Raw genomic sequence first — 5,933 nt, 5'->3', positions numbered from 1 at the left:
CTCCCCTCCTCCCCTCCCCTCCTCTCCCTCCCCTCCCTCCCCTCCCCTCCCCTTCCCCCTCCCCTCCCCCCCTCCCCTCCCCCCTCCCCTCCCCCTCTCCCCCTCCCCCTCTCCCCCCCTCCCCCTCCCTCCCCCCCCTCCCCTCCCCCTCCCCTCCCCCCCTCCCCTCCTCTCCCCTCCCGCATAAGAGATTAGCGTGTAAAGTTAAGGCACATGGGATTGGGGGCAAGGTACTGACTTGGATAGAGAACTGGTTGGCAGACAGGAAGCAAAGAGTTGGAATAAACGGGTCTTTATCCGAGTGGCAGTCAGTGACTAGTGGGGTACCGCAGGAATCGGTCCTAGGACCCCAGCTATTCACAATATATATTAATGATCTAGACGAGGGAACTAGATGTAATATCTCCAAGTTTGCAGACGACACAAAACTGGGTGGGCATGTGTGCTGTGAGGAGGATGCCGAGAAACTCCAGTATGATTTGGACAGGTTGGGTGATTGGGCAGATGCATGGCAGATGCAGTATAATGTGGATAAATGCGAGGTTATCCACTTTGGTGGCAAAAACAGGAAGGCAGATTATCTGAACGGCAATAGATTGGGAGAAGGGGAAGTGCAACGAGACCTGGGTGTCCTTGTGCACCAGTCGCTGAAGGTAAGCATGCAGGTGCAGCAGGCGGTTAAGGCGGCAAATGTTGGCCTTCGTAGCGAGAGAGTTCGAGTACAGGAGCAAGGATGTCTTGCTGCAGTTGTACAGGGCCTTGGTGAGACCACACCTTGAGTATTGTGTGCAGTTTTGGTCACCTTATATGAGGCAGGATGTTCTTGCCATGGAGGGAGTGCAGCGAAGATTCACCAGACTGATATCTGGAATGGCAAGAATGACGTATGAGGAGAGATTGGGTCAATTGGGCTTATACTCACTGGAGTTTAGAAGAATGAGAGGGGATCTCATTGAAACTTATAAAATTCTAACAGGACTAGACAGACTAAATGCAGGAAGGATGTTCCCGATGGTCGGGGAGTTCAGATCCAGGGGTCACAGTCTAATGATAAGGGGTAAGCCATTTAGGTCAGAGATGAGGAGGAATTTCTTCACCCAGAGTGGTGAACCTGTGGAATTCTCTACCACAGAAGGCAGTTGAGGTCAATTCATTAAATATATTCAAGAAGGAGGTAGATATATTTCTTCAGGCTAAAGGGATCAAGGGATATGGGGAGAAGGCGGGGATGATCAGCCATGATCTCATTGAATGGCAGAGTAGGCTCGAGGGGCTGAATGGCCTACTCCTATCTTCTATGTTTCTGCACTGTCCCCTACCACTACCACAGTCCTTTTTGCTCCCCCCCCCCCCCCACCCACTTGAATGGCCTCCTGTACTGTGGTGCTGTGGTCAATTTGCTCATCGTCCTTGCAGTCTTTGTTCTCATCCACACCGAGGTGCATGTACCTTGTACCTGTTGAACAATGGCAAAGGCTGGGGCTCCTCCAGCACAGCATCTGCAGTTCCCTTACCTGCCTAAATCACAGTCACATCCTCTTATCCCTGACCACTAACCAAATCGAAACCACTACCTAACCTAAAGCGATGTGACTGCCTCCTGGATCAAAATGTGCAGGTAACTCTCTCCCTCCCTGGTGCGCCTCAGACTTCAGTGCAGCAACTCTGAGCCGAAGTGCCTCGAGTTGCAGACACTTACTGCAGATGTAGTTGCCTGGGATCACGCTGCTCTCTACAAACGCCCACAAACTGCAGATGTGACACACCTCTTGCACTGCCATCTCTGTCTAACCTTGTTTTATATATATTTAATTAATTAAAGTTTTATGTAATTAATCCACTTGGTTTATTTTTAGATCTTTACAAACTAATTAATTTAACTAGTTGAAATGATTACTTCATTAAAGTTTTAGTTCTAGGTTCCTAGGCCTAGAAATTGGATAAGACCTGAAAGCAGGCAGCAAACAAACTTTGTGGAAGGGGAGGTACATTCGAGCTTCAGCAGGTGGTGGAAGTGGCTGGGAAACAGACTGAAGAGCAAGAAAACCGAGTGGTGCAACATGGCAGAGAGAGAGCACCCAGATTTTCAGACGCAGCATTGGCGACCTTGATGAGGGAGGTGCACAGGAAGTCCCTCTATCCACAGGGGCCCAGGCAGACAAAACTATGAGAAGGCATTGGGGACCAGATAGCCGTCACCTTCAATGTGAGCAATGTAGCCCCCGAGGACCTGGATGCAGTTCCGCAAGAAGTTTTAATGACCGCACACGAGTGGTCAAGGTCAGTGAATTCAGCTTCAAATGCCATATCCCACAATCTGCCCCACCCAGCCTCACACACTGCTCAATTCACCACACCCCCATTACTCACCTACCAACAATCTATTAATCGTGACTCGTACCTCACATTCATGTGCTCCATCTCACACCCACATCTCACAGCTTGCACACACTGCCAGCTATTCAGCCATGACAGCCCACATCAGCCAAAACACTGTGAACCGCACTCACTGACTCCCTCTCTCTTGCAGACAAGGGTGGCGCACAATCGGGGCCAACTGCAGCTAACTGGAGGGGGGACAGGGCAAGCCCTCCATATCCTGACTCCCACTCCAGGAGACGGTGCTCACCATAATTGGAGTGGCTGTGACTGAGGGCCGTGGGCCAGCTGCGGTGCTTTAAACCATTGAAGCTGACGGGTATGCTCACACCTAATCCTCCTTCTCACATCCCACTTCTCCCTCATCCCCCCAATCTCTTCTGACTTACAAGCTGCACATGGGTGTAAACATGCGCCTCTTGCTTCCCCCCCGCCTCCCCACCCTCCCTCCACTCCCCCTCACCACAATCCTACCCTTGCGCCGTTTCTCATTTCAGAGACACAAGAAATCCAACCTGGCCTGCCAGTGGTGCAAGAGGAAGAGGAGAGTGATGATGAAGAAGAAACACCGTCACTCGATCTGACACTCGCAACCACCCAGCTCAGATACTGGCACTGCGCGGACCATAGAGGGGTAGCTTAGAGGCGGGATCTGCACGTGGTGAGTCATCGGGCATGAGTGGGCTGCAGCCAGGACAGGGGGGAAAGGGACGCGCTGGTGCCAGCTCCCCGGCCTGCTAGAAAGCCTGAGTGCAATGTCAAGGAGCATGGAGGAAACCTGGCACCAACTTGGCACAGGGCTTTTATGCAGAGCGTGGGAGCCCATCCTTTCCAGTGTGGGAAGGAGTGAGCAGATTCATTAGCGCACTTGTGGACCCCAACTATCATCCATCGTCTGATGGCCGATGTCTCCATTTTCCATTGCAGCACAAGCAGCATCCACCCAACGTCTGAGTGCTGCAATGGAAGCTCAGACTGAAAATAATGCAAGCTCAGCTTGCAGCCATCATGGCTGGGCTTACCAGTGTTTGAAAGAGGCTTGCAGGATGTCACAGCAGTCCCAGCAATCTGTCCTCCAGCAGATTTACTAGGATTGCTGAGGCGCCGCCCCTGGGGGAGTGGCAGTGGCTCCGTGGAGGCCGACCCCTGCTGTCCTCTCTCAGGATGACAGCATTCGTCCTCCCACCACTGCCACTCCGCCAGTGCCCCTTGCTGTTTGCCTGTCTACCAGCCAGCCCAGACTGCTGCCGTTTATGCCGAGGTGGTGCAGTCCGCAGACGGGCCTTCTGCGCCCAGAGCTGCTCAAGGTCATCCTGCAAATCTCCCCCCACTGAAAGCCTTCCACCAACCATGCTGCAGCCACTGGGGTAGCACTGCGTAGGAGCACTAGGACAGGCAAAAGGTTAACGGAAGACAGGCGCTATGGGAATGCAGAAAGGTGATTAGTTGGCTTTTTGATTGAAATATTGTAATGGTTTTGATTCAGTAAAGTGGTTTGAAATGTTTGTTTTTTGTGGTGGCTTTTTATTGTAGCATTGTTGCCAAGATGACGCTGTGATGGTCCCTTCGAACTTGGCTGCTGACACCCTGTTAGGAGACAAAGGATACCCCCTTCGAACTTGGCTGCTGACACCCCTGTTAGGAGGACAAAGGATACCCCCTTCGAACTTGGCTGCTGACACCCTGTTAGGAGACAAAGGGATACCCCCTTCGAACTTGGCTGCTGACACCCTGTTAGGAGACAAAGGATACCCCCCTTCGAACTTGGCTGCTGACACCCGTGAAGAACCCGGACCCAAGAGAAGTACAGCAACAGCCATATGACCACCAGATGTGTAATCAAAACAAGCCATCGGTATGCTGAAGATGCACTTCAGGTGCCTGGAAAAGATCTGGAGGCGCTCTTCAATATTCACCAGCCTGGGTCTCCAGATTGGTTGTGCAGCAGCGAGGATTGGAGCTGCAGGAGGAACAAGACACATTGTCTGTGGGACAAATCTAATAAAGAGGAGGAGGTTGAAGATGGTGACCCCCAATGCAGCACTAGCCGCTAACATTGCTGCCTGGGATGCCCAGGGATTCCCTCTCCTCAAAAAAAATCCACCCTTGGTCCCCCCTGTCCCTTGCAAACTACCGCCCTATCTCTAACCTCCCTTTTTCTCTCCAAAGTCCTTGAACGTGTTGTCAGCTCTCAAATCCATGCCCAACTTTCTCAGAACTCATGTTTGAACCCCTCCAATCAGGTTTCCGCCCCTGCCACCTCTCTTATAAAAAGTCACAATGAATCCAATGTGACTGTGCTGTGGTAAACTATCCCCCCCTCATCCTTCTCGACCTGTCGGCAGCCTTTGACACGGTTTGACCACACCCTCCTCCGATGCCTCTCCTCCATCATCCAGCTGGGTGGGGACTGCCCTCACCTGGTTTTCATTCTTATCTATCTAGTCATAGCCAGAGAATCACCTGCAATGGCTTTCTCTTCCCGCTCCCGCACCATTACCTCTGGAGGTCCCCCCAAGGATCTATCCTTGGCCCCCCTCCTATTTGTCATCTTCATGCTGCTCCTTGGCAACATCAACAACAACAATTTGTATTTATATAGTACCTTTAACGTAGTAAAAACGTCCCCAAGGCGCTTCATGGGAGTGTTATAAGACAAAATTTTGACACCGAACCATATAAGAAAAAAATTGGGGACCGATGTCCAAAAAGTTTTGGTCAAAGAGGTAGGTTTTTGAGGAGTGTCTTAAAGGAGGAAAGAGAGGTAGAGAGGCAGAGAGGTTTGGGGGGGGGAGTTTCCAGAGCTTTAGGGCCTAGGCAGCTGAAGACACAGTCACCAATGGTTTGAGCAAATTATAATCAGGGGATGCTCAAGGCGGCAGAATTTGAGGAGTGCAGATATCTTGGGGGGTGGTGGGGGCTGAAGGAGATTACAGAGATAGGGAGGGGTGAGGGCCAGGGATTTGAAAAACAAGGATGAGAATTTTGAAGTCGAGGCATTGCTTAACCAGGAGCCAATGTAGGTCAGCGAGCACAGGGGTGATGACTGAACGGGACTTGGATGACCTCAAGTTTACGTAAGGTAGAATGTGGGGAGGCCAGCCAGGAATGCGTTGGAATAGTCAAGTCTAGCATCCGAAAGCACAGCGCGGTTTTTCCCACGTTCTCCCTCCCCCCCGCCGCCCCCCTGTCTACCCCCCACCCCCCGCCTCGTTCCCCTCTGGGGAAAGTGCAGGGAATGGGATTGAGGGGAGAGGGGGCGATGGGGTGAAATGGGGGAAAAGGGCAGGGAATGGGACTGAGGACACAAGGGCGAGGGGGGGGAATGGGGAAAGGGCAGGGAATGGGAGTGAGGGCACAAGGGCGATGGGGGGAATGGGGGAAAGGGGCAGGGATTGGGACTGAGGACACAGGGCGATCAGGAAAGGGCAGGGAATGGGACTGAGGACACAGGGGCGATGGGGGGAATGGGGGAAAGGGCAGGGAATGGGGACTGAGGACACAAGGGGCGAGGGGGGGAATGGGGGAAAGGGCAGGGGAAATGGGGAGTGAGG

The sequence above is a fragment of the Somniosus microcephalus genome, unplaced genomic scaffold (genome assembly GCF_052327205.1).
Source record: "Somniosus microcephalus isolate GS21.2 unplaced genomic scaffold, FLI_Smic_1.0 unresolved_chr1, whole genome shotgun sequence".
NCBI lineage: Eukaryota > Metazoa > Chordata > Chondrichthyes > Squaliformes > Somniosidae > Somniosus > Somniosus microcephalus.
Note: the sequence above shows the minus strand (reverse complement) of the source record.